The sequence below is a fragment of the Saccoglossus kowalevskii genome, chromosome 3 (assembly GCF_978046115.1).
Source record: "Saccoglossus kowalevskii chromosome 3, keSacKowa6.1, whole genome shotgun sequence".
NCBI lineage: Eukaryota > Metazoa > Hemichordata > Enteropneusta > Harrimaniidae > Saccoglossus > Saccoglossus kowalevskii.
This window is the reverse complement of record NC_140643.1, coordinates 22,573,992-22,588,147: the sequence shown is the minus strand read 5'-3', so window position 1 is coordinate 22,588,147 and position 14,156 is coordinate 22,573,992.

Below are 14,156 nucleotides of genomic sequence, written 5' to 3'. Positions count from 1 at the left end.
TAGTTCTTACACTTATTTCTGAGGCTGTGTCAGTGAGGGCTCATTCATAGTTCTTACACATATTTCTGGGGCTGTGTCAGTGAGGGTCATTCATAGTTCTTACACACGTTTCTGAGGCTGTGTCAGTGAGGGTCATTCGTAGTTCTTACACACGTTTCTGAGGCTGTGTCAGTCAGGGTCATTCATAGTTCTTACACACGTTTCTGAGGCTGTGTCAGTAAGGGTCATTCGTAGTTCTTACACATATTTCTGAGGCTGTGTCAGTGAGTGTCATTCGTGGTTCTTGCACACGTTTCTGAGGCTAAGTCAGTGAAGGCCATTCTTAGCTCTTACACACGTTTCTGAGGCTAAGTCAGCGAGGGTCATTCGTAGTTCTTACACACGTTTCTGAGGCTGTGTCAGTAAGGGTCATTCGTAGTTCTTACACATATTTCTGAGGCTGTGTCAGTGAGTGTCATTTGTGGTTTTTGCACACGTTTCTGAGGCTAAGTCAGTGAAGGCCATTCTTAGCTCTTACACACGTTTCTGAGGCTGTGTCAGCGAGGGTCATTCGTGGTTTTACACATGTTTCTGAGGCTGTGTCAGTGAGGGTCATTCGTGGTTTTACACACGTTTTTGAGGCTGTGTCAGTGAGGGTCATTCATAGTTCTTACACACGTTTCTGAGGCTGTGTCAGTGAGAGACATTCGTAGTTCTTACACACGTTTCTGAGGCTGTGTCAGTGAGGGTCATTCATAGTTCTTACACTTATTTCTGAGGCTGTGTCAGTGAGGGTCATTCATAGTTCTTACACATATTTCTGCGGCTGTGTCAGTGAGGGTCATTCATAGTTCTTACACACGTTTCTGAGGCTGTGTCAGTGAGGGTCATTCGTAGTTCTTACACACGTTTCTGAGGCTGTCAGTGAGGGTCATTCATAGTTCTTACACACGTTTCTGAGGCTGTGTCAGTAAGGGTCATTCGTAGTTCTTACACATATTTCTGAGGCTGTGTCAGTGAGTGTCATTCGTGGTTCTTGCACACGTTTCTGAGGCTAAGTCAGTGAAGGCCATTCTTAGCTCTTACACACGTTTCTGAGGCTGTGTCAGCGAGGGTCATTCGTTGTTTTACACATGTTTCTGAGGCTGTGTCAGTGAGGGTCATTCGTGGTTTTACACACGTTTTTGAGGCTGTGTCAGTGAGGGTCATTCATAGTTCTTACACACGTTTCTGAGGCTGTGTCAGTGAGGGTCATTCGTAGTTCTTATACACGTTTCTGAGGCTGTGTCAGTGAGGGTCATTCATAGTTCTTACATTTATTTCTGAGGCTAAGTCAGTGAGGGTCATTCATAGTTCTTACACATATTTCTGGGGCTGTGTCAGTGAGGGTCATTCATAGTTCTTACACACGTTTCTGAGGCTGTGTCAGTGAGGGTCATTCGTAGTTCTTACACACGTTTCTGAGGATGTGTCAGTGAGGGTCATTCATAGTTCTTACACACGTTTCTGAGGCTGTGTCAGTAAGGGTCATTCGTAGTTCTTACACATATTTCTGAGGCTGTGTCAGCGAGGGTCATTCGTGGTTTTACACATGTTTCTGATGCTGTGTCAATGAGGGTCATTCGTGGTTTTACAAATTCAAAAGTATCGTAATTGAGAGTGAATATATGGTCAGAAATTAAACAGGATATGTATCTTATTCATACATTTTTGGATCCAAATTGATATAATAGTATTGTCAAAAAGCAAGATTGCAGGCAGTCAGCCATCTTTGGTCCGATTGTGAAACTAATTCCCTTGGGCAAGTATCCTAACATGTATCATTAGAAGAGAGTTTTGGGTTTCGAACATGAAATGACTGATCATGGACATGTAAAACGAAAACCGACAAATCCTGTCCAAAATACAACATTTTTCAAAAAAAGAAGGTGGATGCCAGTCGGTCATGTTTGATCTGATTATGGAACAAACTGGCATGAACATTTTATTCCAATATGTATAATGTATGTGCCAAATATGAATGAAAATGGTTCATGAGTCTCGGAGATATATTCGCATGGACACAATGCAATATGGTTGCCAGTCGGCCATCTTTGATCCAATCGCGAAACAAATTGTCATAGACATGTATCCTAACATGTATAATATATGTACCATATTTGAACAAAAACTGACAAAGCATGCATAAGATACCATTTTCAAAAAAACAAAATGGCTGCCAGTCAGCCATATTGGATTCAGTCAGTAAACCATTGCATGACACATGTCCCAGATAAAGTTCTAGGCACAAGAATGAACACATTTGGTCCACAGGCTTCTGAAATGTGACAAACGGACGGGCGGACACAGAATTATAAGTCCCCGTTTCCAACTTCGTTCGAATGCGCTCTTCAAGTTGTTGTTCTAGCTGCGGAAACATTGTTGACAATTACTCCAAATTGTTTAATATAACATTTTGGTTCTTTTATTATAGCATTCAACCCAACACATATATCCAAGCACAGCCCCTCAGTCATAGAAGGACTGTGATCCAAGGCAATGCGTAGCTTGCAACGATGACGAGCAATCATAAACGTGGCGTACATTGATGCGTCATAATACGTCCAGCACGATGAGATCGGGATTAAATAATTGGTGATGAAAATTTACGTTGAAATAGTTTGTGCAAGCACGATAAAATATTCTTCCCAAGATAGGCTCCCGTTTTGAATAGTATTAATCAACCATTACGGTAACCGTGGTTTCTTCTTACTTGACAAAACTAAAGAAATTTATCGTCTGGAAACGATGAAATCAAGTTAAAAAGATTGTCACGGTGAGCAGAAATAAATCAAAGAAATTGGGACAGTTTTATCAACCAATAAACTGTATATATCCGCATCTTCCTTTATATCCGATACCATGGCAACATACGTGCGAATAAGGGCAGATTTAATCCAAGTCGTCTTCAAATATCTCCTGGAACTAAACCGAACGGTCATAATCGCAATTTCCTTTCTTGTGTGAGATTTGACCTCATAAATCGCCATTAAAACATGATAAAGCGAGATAAGATAAAGCGAGAAAGTAAGTATGTCGCGCCAAAGGAGCGATGAAAAGTGTGAAAAATGTCGAGACACGCCGTCTGACTCAGTAAGATCTTCCAAACTGAACGCGAACACTATTGGTTTTAATTAACCACGTGCCAACTCCGCGCCATATATGCTGGGTAACTCTGGCGCTCTCGTATGAAATTGGGTAACTATTTGCGTATGGACATCCTCGCTTCCAATTCTCAGCAAGAAACACATACCTGTGGTGATATGCGGGCGTCACGTAATGCGCATTTTCCCTGGTGTCCCATATACCACCTGTCAGAGTTATTCCTCGCCTAAGGAAGATGTTTTTATAATTGAATACTTGGCGTATAGTGATAAATTGACTACGCGTCTTCTTTTCTGCCCCTAGGAGTAAATCAACGCACCCACGATCACTTTGTCGCTATAAATTCACCTGGATAAACTTTATACACACAAGATTTTGCAAATAGCCGTAAGGCACCAGGTGGGGAATAAATCTGAATAAATAGCACAAGCAGAGATTATTGATCGTTGACTTTTAATAGAGTCACGTATTTTAAAAACTAAGTGAATAATGCGCGAAACGTCATTTCCGGTTTGTTGCTGAATCTGACATATGCAAATTTATGACTTCTCAATACGTTAGTCATATCTGTTGATATAGATATTTTGATCAATAATTCAATTAATAATTATTTTTTTGTATGTAGACATCATGGTGGGAACTGTAGGAAATTAATATTTTTGACCAAATTGTGAAAGACAATGTACGCTTTTAACGTGTTAGTACTGTATTTTTCTTCCCGACATATATATATTCTTTCTTGCTCCTTAACTGAGCCCATTTGTCTTCGTTAGAACTATCTTCGTACCTCGCCTTATGAGAGGTCCTTCTCTTAGTGAACCTCGGGCTGACCCGGCTCTTTTACTATGAGATAACTACATCGTTCACCGCGACGTCAATGAGAAAGGGAGATACAAATTGGTCTCAATTGCGAAGCTCTGTTAAAAGGTGACCCATTGGCAATGTCATATCATGCTGTTACCGAGTAACCATTAATAATGCTTTTATCCTCGGAACTCAAGTCGAGCTTCCCAAGTTGTTCAAAATGCACGTTTAATAGTTTCACCAGTGGCGCACTTGGAAGTGGCATTTATTTTACGCGTTAAATCTGGAGTGTATATTTTAACACGGCGACGCGACGCTCCTCGGTATTCGCCGAGTCTCGATGCCCTTGACTATTTTCAATGTCAAGTTTAGGGGGACGTTAAACGTACATGCATTGTGGGTGCATCTCATAACTATTTTCTCATGCATGGCGCACACGTGTTTGCTATTGGAGTAGTCATCACTGACGAAGTCGACGAGTGTTCAAATTTACCAACTTCTCTAGTTATTACGCCACTGTTTACACTGCAATGTAATATCCTCTCCACACATTTCACCGTATTATTAATAAAGTTACAATTGAACAGCGTGTAACGACAGTCGGTGAAATTCGTCCTAATAGTCACGCCACGAAGTGATTTATTGTCGGTAAATAGACAGACTATGTTTGTCTAACAAATCATTAACGCATAAAGAATGTAATGATCTGTAATATGTAACTACGCGCACATTTTTGAGACTGATGACACCAATCCGTCCGAATATCTATTAATTCACAATTTCAATCAATCAATGAATCATTTAATCATTCAACCAATCAATAAATCAATCAATCAATATTTATATTCAGAAAAGCATGCCATGTTCATTGAGCTCCGGATACTTGATGCGATGAATGAATCTCATATTCACGAAGGTGACTCCTAAAAGCGAATATTGATAATTGCTCTGATCACGTGATTAATACCACCCTCGATCCGATCGTAGTGCATTATCGTTTAGTCCAATCAAAGGATACACCATTATTTGTCACTGGCTAAGAAAATACTTATCTCTAGAAAGAAGTACACGTATTTCATTAATACCATTCTGCGTGTTGATCCTCTGCAGTCAAATTGGGTTATCCCTGTACCATACGTCATCCATGACTGCCTGGTGTATATTATGTCACGGTGGTAATGACTAATTGCCAATTTATTTAGTTTGGCATATATATCTTTTTATGTCTGGTTGACCCTTGCTCCCACTTACTGATATTGGTTTCATTTTATAATCCGGATTTGTTATGTCCCGCGTCGACTACGCTCTGATCGACGGTATTCTCCTCAGCGAACATATTTAAATCATGGTCAATATCGCGCCTTATATATGATCTTTTTTTTTTGTCTTTTACTAAACCGGTATTAAAACACCTCTGCCGAATTACATCCACGGAATATACAGCAATGTCGACCAGCACACTACTACGTTTATTGTAAGATTGTAGTTGTATTTACTGAGTGAATGTATGTTCTCTTTTGGCGTTTTCAACTATCAGATTTATCGATACTATCAGTGGATTGCAGCAAGTCGTCTTCAATGAAGACTCCACAGACCGCGACTAATCATGGCAACTTGAGTCAGGAGCAGAAAAGTCTTCTAAACACGTTATCTGAACACCTGAGTCCACGTTGCGATTGTCTGAGTTCTCGCGGCACCCTCTATCAATTGCAATCATTGATCAGAGTGGAGTGACAGGACTTTTCAAGTAAATTAATTCAGTCGAGACAAAGTGATAAATGTCCATGGCATTACAGGATAAGGATGCAACGTCGCTAGTGAACCGGTCCCCATCGGATTTGCTGAAATGTCATCAATGGCAGCCGCATGTCGCATTGGGTTATAGTTTTGTCAGACAGACTAGAATTTGGTTTAATTTCAGTTTAAATGATGTATGATATATGCAGGTTAAAACATAAGTTCAAATCATTGTCGATGGATGACCTAGTCCCCGTCCCCATCGGCCATTTTAAATTTAATGGCTCCAACGTACATGGGGAACTAGCCAACTGGCAAGCCAACCATTTATGTGATCGTCAAACTAAGTTTGATTAAACGCTTGTTTGGGCGTAATTAGTTTTAGGATAAGTCAGCAAAGTTGCTATATTAAATAGGGTGAAAAAAGCAAAGTGTAAATTCTGTTTTCTTTTTATTAATACTTGAACAAAGTCGGCTGTAGAAAGTTTTCAGTAAAAAAGTCATGAACATGACGTGATAATATAGTGAAACGTGGCTTCGGATACACAAACAAAAGAAAATGTTTAACAGCCGAACATTTCGAATTCTGTCGTCAAATTGTGCGGGTCCTTCGTGCCAAATATGGAATCGACCCATGTCTGAAATATGATTCATCCTGGTGACAGCTACAAATATCCAACTGCCAATTAAATGAATCGAAAAACAACTTATCCAACGAACGAACGGACGGGCGGATGGACACACCTCTGACGAAAAGGGAGTTGATATGGCTGGTGCATGGTTAGTGTGGTTATGGTAACCTAGGACTCACGGAGTTCGGCCAAATATCGCTATAACTTCTTCTGTGGATGCATGGGTGCGGCTATTGGCTGTTGAGTCAGTGAATTGTGCTAAGGAAAGTCGCCTGCCTTGCAGCGTCAATAGGAGAATGGACGAGTATATGCTTTGTTTCTTTTATCAAATCCAGTTGCACTATAATTATAACATACTAGACCGATGATTTAAATAACAAACGAGAGTACGGAACTACAACTATGTGGAACAAGTGTCAGCTCATAAGCTCTTAACTAGGACCAGAGCCGTATGACATGATTTTACCCAAGAAGACGTTGTTAATTTACACACTGCCCTTAACTGGTGTGTCCGCCAATCAGTGGACGGGGTACTGTTTCAAACTCACGGCGTACCTGTTACTGTAGCCGGTTAAGTGAAACTAACGACCGCGTTGATTTAAAAAATGGACCTGGAAAACCAACTACAGTTTATTATTAACGACCTTTGTGCTGCTAATGGGGGATGTAATAGCGACCAGTCCCGACCCCGACGTCGACCCGGTAATAGACAACGATCAGCCCCTGGACATGGCAAGGGGATGACGCTGAATGAAGTTGACATCAACCAAAATGTGTCTGGATTGGAAACACGGACGTACAGGAAAGAAGCACCTTCAAGAGGGAGAAAAACAACGATAACAACCCCATGTGAGGAGAAGAAACATTTGAGTCGGAAACGTCTGAACCGTGATGGACCCGAGGAGAATCACTTTTATGGTAATGTCGAAATTATTAAATTACCTGGAGAGGAATTTATAGAGTTGGAATCGGATCTAACTAATTTTCCAGCAGATATATCGAGCTACGAGACTTTAGACACTCATTTGGCTTCAATTTACAACCGGGACTCCGAAATACCGCAGCGGGAACTAATCCACAAGCATGGTCTGTATTATAACGCGAACATAGCCGCACCATCGGATAAAACATCGATATTATCCGAACGAAAAGAATATGAGCGTGGCGAGACCCTCCAGGTCAAGGTTCAGCCGACAGATACCGATCATTGGCTGTCTGAGCAACAGCTGGAATATACTTGCACATTACCGTCACTTCTCAATGATGATAACAGTGATATAATCCCGGCTACACCACTGAATACCGTTATTCAACGTCGTGTGATCAACATACAACCGACAACTGATAATGACATTACACATTCCAATACAATATCTTCGAAGGATTTTGACGTTACCAAAGGTATGTACTAAAGTTTAGATGATACATCGTCAGGACCGGGAACAAGCGATACTGAACGTACCTGTATGTCACTTCCCGCGCGGTATGAAAATTTAAATGTTGAAATGGACTTCCCTCACGCATTTGCCAGACAAGTGCGGCCGTGTAGGCGATGTAAGACCCTGGTACGCGTATCGTGAAATCAGAAATGCTGATCACACGAGTTTCCTGTATAATTGTATTAAGGTTTATACCAAAGGGGTGTCAGATCAATTTACAAGGGTTATTATAATGTATAGAGCACATACGCTTCCGCACATTTATTGTGGGACTCGCGTGGTTATTTTATTCCACACTAATGCACAGTTGTCAGAATAATTGATAATGTGTCGTCCAAACAGGTGGCACACATTTACATCTAGCAACGCCGTACTCGTACATACGCAATATAATATCGATGACATATCGCTGAGGTGAATCAACTTTATCGCTGTGACCATTCTTCACCTTCGCTGGGTATTTTTTTTTAATACCACGATTTCTGATGTTTTTAATTTATGACCATTTATTTCAAATCATGCTTCGTATAATTATGACAGTGGTTTCAATGACGGATATTCTAGTGTTTTAAGCCGTTTCACGCCGATTTCACGCTTGAATGAACCGGAATTGGGATTATTGTAACGACATGCATACACCGTAATTCGACGGAATTATTGGTGGTCACCGGGGAATGACGCTTCAGAATAAGGCTCTATTGTACCGACTAGTCTAATCTTTAAAAGTTCTGTATTGAGCCATACATGCACTCCATGTTAATGATCTAGCACCGTACAGTAGCCGTGCATACTGTCTGTCCACTAGTATAATTTGGTACTTCGCAAAGTCTTTTAATAAAGCGAGCGGACAGTGCAGTGTGTGTTTTATCATGATGGTTCTCTATTGAATGCATAAGACGGCCAGAGTAATTACCAGGTTTCGCCTAATGAGGCACATTCATGTTTTATTCTCTGTCCATGCTTGACGTCTGAGTTTTCAATTGATCATTTACACCTGTTTTATACATGTATAGCGAGACTGTATGAAAATGTCATAGTGTCCGTTATCAAGTTCATGGTGCCGGTTCTGAAAGAAAATACAATTGTCCGTGTGTGTTTTTTTCTAAATTCTTTCACTGCACCATTTGTGATTGAAGTTCATAATCGTTCAGTTATCGTTGTAAACCATGCGCACACAAGTTTGGCGACGGACGGAATGAACATGGTTTGACAGGTGATAACATGGTCTTCTACAACCCCAGATGATCCAGGCAAACAAATTATCTACGATAAACCTAGTACACATGATTATATGTGAATCCAGGTCGTTTATAGAGAGGCAAATAGATTCAAGATTAATACCCAACATTTATAGTGTATCATCTTTTTGTTTTCATGCATTTAAAATTGAAGAGGAATTGGAATTTACTATTATTTTTTAAAACTATTCAGGCTCAGAGTAAATGGGCCATGAGCCTAAATACGATAAACTATTTAAAGATAATTCCCCCCCCCCCAATACGATGAAATCGACTATAGCACTCGATTTTCATTTTGGGAAAGGTTTAATTTTGCGTTTCTACCTCAGAATACTATCACAACAGTTGAAATGTCACTATTGTGTGTATCGGTCCCAAATTGGCCTCGTGCAGGAGAGATACACGAGGTCAATTAGATCGGAATCCGACTAGTATATGTAATTTTCGTTTTGTTGTCGCCAGTGCCGTAAAGAGGCTGTGTTTTTTCGACAATGACTTTAACATTTAACACGCGATCTCCCTCTGCAAACTAGCGTAGCACCAATATTCCTTAAGTGTTCCTTAATATTCCCTCTAATCGGACATGCGCAGAATGTACAGGATTTGCACTCTTCGTGCAGCATATCATTTAGCCGAGTTTGTTTAGTGCGAGCTTGGTGTTCTCGAAAGGATAAACAATTTAGACCAATCACAAATTGATTGTGCAATTATTTAAATTTCCTACTCGTGGCAGTCATCTTGCTATTGACGCTAACTAGATATTCTTCCAAACACAGTGAGTACCTCAAACCACCAGAAAATCCAATTTAACTCATCATGCCGTCATTGAAGGAGAGGGCTTAACAAAATTGCGTCGTAATTATTCTGGATTTTGAATGCACCACAGATTACCATGTACAAAGAATGTCTATATAAACCATCTTCTTGTCTATGAATTAACATGTTTAATGGCCGTCTTTGTACGGTCGTGAGAGTCAGTAGGTACAAGTGTACATGGTAAAAATAATAGTTCATTGCCAATTTAATTATGTGTAACGTCCTCGGTCCTGAAATATTTCCAGAGGATTGATAGGGTGTCGGTCTTCGGTACAAACATTTAGGGCGCCCTCAAAATTTGGACGATGCCCCCAAAGCGTTCGAAAACGGTCTAGAATAACGTCATAATCTCTATGTGTTTGCTTCGGTGTGTCGAATGCCGAATTAGAAATAAAGTGTGTGTGAATCACCGAAGGTAACCGATCGAAGCCGAATCAATAATAACAAGACGTAAATTATTTTGTTATACTGATATCCCCCATACATGGTACTGCCCTTCATCGTGGGTCAGTACCGATCTCCAGAAAAGGCGGGCCTGTAGAGTATAAATGGGACAGTACCTCAGATGCACATCCTCCGACTCGATCATGATAGCAGATTTGTAATTTCTTTCATAACAATTTCTAGCCAAAATCAGGCAGCTCAGTTTGCGATGAAATCGCATCACTTGGTACATGCGTGGTTGCGTAAGACCATTGCTATTTACTTTAACAATCCATCTTTTCTATACACAGTAACCTGAAATAGCACAAAAAACTACTTAGCCAGAGATATTGAACGTTAAGAGTCATAAGCCACTAGTCTCTCTCGATGTAAGGTCGTTTATAAAAATTTGGTTCATGCTCAGTGAAGCGGATACGCCACTGAAAACACACACGCCACCCTATAAAAAAACCTTGAAGATAATCAGCAAGCCGGCAAAGCCAACGCCACAGGATGCAGAGCGCGGAAGTTCATTAAATATCAATTTGACTCAATATAACCCCGATGACGTCATACAAATGATAATCCTACAACACCGGGGATCAATCTGAGCATACGAAGACTAATTATAGAATGGCCATCTAACAGATAAAGTAAACAATTACCCCCGGCCCGAAGTAACATTCATCTATCAAATCTTCAGATAACTCAGTGTTATCGGAGGTTAAGCTGGTCTTAGTGTGATTCACCTGAAATAACACTCCGCGTCCACTGGGCTGCACAGCTATTTTGGTGCGGCGCGTGCTACCCAGGGCAAACGGCGGCATCATCATTTAATTAATGTATTTTGAATTAGCCGCAGTTGACTAACTTTACCTTGTTTCATCATTGGTTATTATTCAAGCGATCCTCACATTAAATGTAACGATTTATCTATACCAATGCTTGCAGTGTTTATTTAAAGCGGGAGGGTACGCGCACGCGCGGGAATTGAGTCCCAACCGACAACACACGCTAAAAACCCAAAGGCTCACGGGTAGACGCTTGTTTGTAAACAATGACACGCTATGGCCATCTGACGCATGCGCAGGCGACGACTCTCCCGCTTTAAGATGTCAAGGCAAATATCTATAAAATATGGTGCCTTCTAAAAATGTATTAATAATTCGTTTAATTATATTCAGGGCCACGTCTTTATTAATGCTCTCTTAAACCCCTGGCAACATTGTACACGCTAAGTTATTTTGGTTTAAGGTGCAATTAATCCAATATGCGACTTGAAGATGCAATATTAGGAACCTGATTGATATACCCCCCCCCCCCCCGTCAACAGGAACGTGAACTAAACGCCTTTTCTGACCCCTCACGTGTTTGTTAGAAATTAAGAATCATGTATGTATATTTGCATCAAATTAAGTAATGGGTATGGATTCATTGATCAGAGTATGCTAGACTGATAACAACCTTCCTAATCAGTATAAGTAATCAATTTGAATTCCAGGATTTTTAAATAAATCCTGCGAGACAGAGAAAAGTCAGCTGAAGTTGTCAGATTGTCACTGACTGCTTCGCGCAATCATTTGACCTGGATTTACTCCTTGTTGCTGTAACGACTGATATTGAGCGGTTTTTAGTCTTGTGAATGCTTCGATAGATGATGGATTGCATATATCGCCCGCTCTGCAGTTTAACCAGCCGTTTGCCACGCAGGTGAACCGCAGAGTGCGTCAACGCTGTTAACACGCTATACGGCTGTCGCGCAGCGCGCGTTCAAATTCCGTGTAAACAAATAAACAAACAATTTATTTTATTCGCGTTGCATGGGACCCATATCGAACACGGACTGTTGTATGCGACGTTTTAACTGAAAATCGTAGTGGCGACTTCATGACTTTATGTTTCCCATGTTTAAATTAATTCAAATGGCAACAACGACAGACAGAAATTTGTTCATTTTTAAAACAACCTGTATAAGTTATTATTCACCGTATTCTTACAAAGTATGTGAAAGACATGATACAGCCCGGGCCAATTCAATCTATTTGGAATCAAATGGTGATTTAAAGTTCGCGCCAGGTTCGCCTGGAGTTTATTCGGATTAAACACTACGACGGCATGTCACCGGTGTTATATCTGCGTAACCAAACGTGTTTTGGCTTATATTTATGAATATGGAATTTTCCAGCCTAATATTAATTTGTTTATTTGTTATTATCGTGTAAAAACCGATGGTGGTTAGTCCCTGACCTCTGGGGTCCCTGACACAGGCTTACATGAAATCTCGTCCCACGTTTACTGTGACAGTAATCTCATATCTGTTTACAACCATAACTCATCCGAATCTAATAAAAACGTGCACAGAATACCATGCAAGAGAATTCTTAAAAGTCCATGCATGATTTACAATAAATAGTTCATTATCGTATTATTTATAATTCCAAAATCCCGAGCATGCCACCCGCCGAAAAAATACTCACGTACTAATAATTTAAAGCGCGGTAGTCGTCGCGCTGCGCATGTGCGAGGTATATGGGTCTCATATAAACAAAGATGGCGACTTTGACTGTTGCGCAGATCAACAGTACGCAGAGTACGAAATGAGACGTTTCCAAGTTTCATGTTATTGGAAGGTATCGAAGGAGTCAACCGGTGGTGATCAGTGCAAGTCGCGCCCAGGTCAAACGTCATACTCGTGATTTCCATTTGAAGAGTGCATTGAATTGTGGGAAAATCAATGTTTATCAACACAAATGTCGCACATGCGCAGCGCGACGACTACCGCGCTTTAATTTCCAATGAAGGACGCGTGTAGTTTTTGCTTTATACCGACATTTATTTGTGAACATTTCTTGTGTTCAACATTTCCGACTATATGATGCGTGTTTTTATTTACTTCTCGAATCTTCCTAAATCAGTCCTCGTGACATATTCGGTCATCCTGGTTATGTAACGACAATGCCTTTTAGACACGATTCCAATTTTCGTAATGACCGTGCTGAGATTGATACCCACTCCCTTATCCCACACGCACTCACTGCTTAAACATCAATGTTTTCCAGTTTGAAGATCGTAATCTCATTTGTAACCGGATGTTAGTAAACCTCGCGTAATCATCACGGCAATAAAATTCTGGTTAGAATTATTTGGAAAATATGAAAAATAGACTTTTTGAAACACCATGTTTATATTAAGCCACAGTATGCGGTACGTGAATAATTATTATAAAAGGGGGCAACGTGTCACGTGACCCGTGTATTATAGTATGAGTGGATACTGTGACGAAGAGACAGTTGAACAGTATCGCACAGTTGACGATTTCACCGGGAACGCCACGCGGAGTCATCCTGATTGCGGCCCGTTGAAGGCTGTGCTGTGAACACGGAAATCTCAACTGAATCATGCCACCAACATACTTGGATATACACCGACAACGAGGTCGTTGCTACTAAAGTGTATTTTGCCGGTGTTTCGGAGAACTGTGTTAAAATCATCCCTGTTATACCGGCGAATCACACGAAGTGTCGGTAACCATGCAGGTATCGGAAACTCGTCTTTACGTATGTAACATGTTTTCCCAAAAGCCACCAACAAGTTTCTCTTAAATGAACAGTATTGGGGGTGATATAATTTCACTAATTTGGTTTGGTTTGATAGCGAGATGCATGTATTTAATTAGCCCGAAAGGTCATCATCAGTAAATGCGCTCTTTGTGGGCGATCGCGAGATGACAGCGAGACTCAGTCGAGAGGGTTGCATGCGAGCATGTGTGAATATTGAACGACATTTAAAAGCTGGATGTGATAACAAAAAAAGCTAGTTTAGTCCGCATGTATATCGTACATCGTGAAATAGTTGAAACGATGCGTATCGACCGTTGCCGAATGTCAGCATTCGGGACGACCACAGTGACTGTGATAACTCAGGACCTTCTAGGCTATATAGAC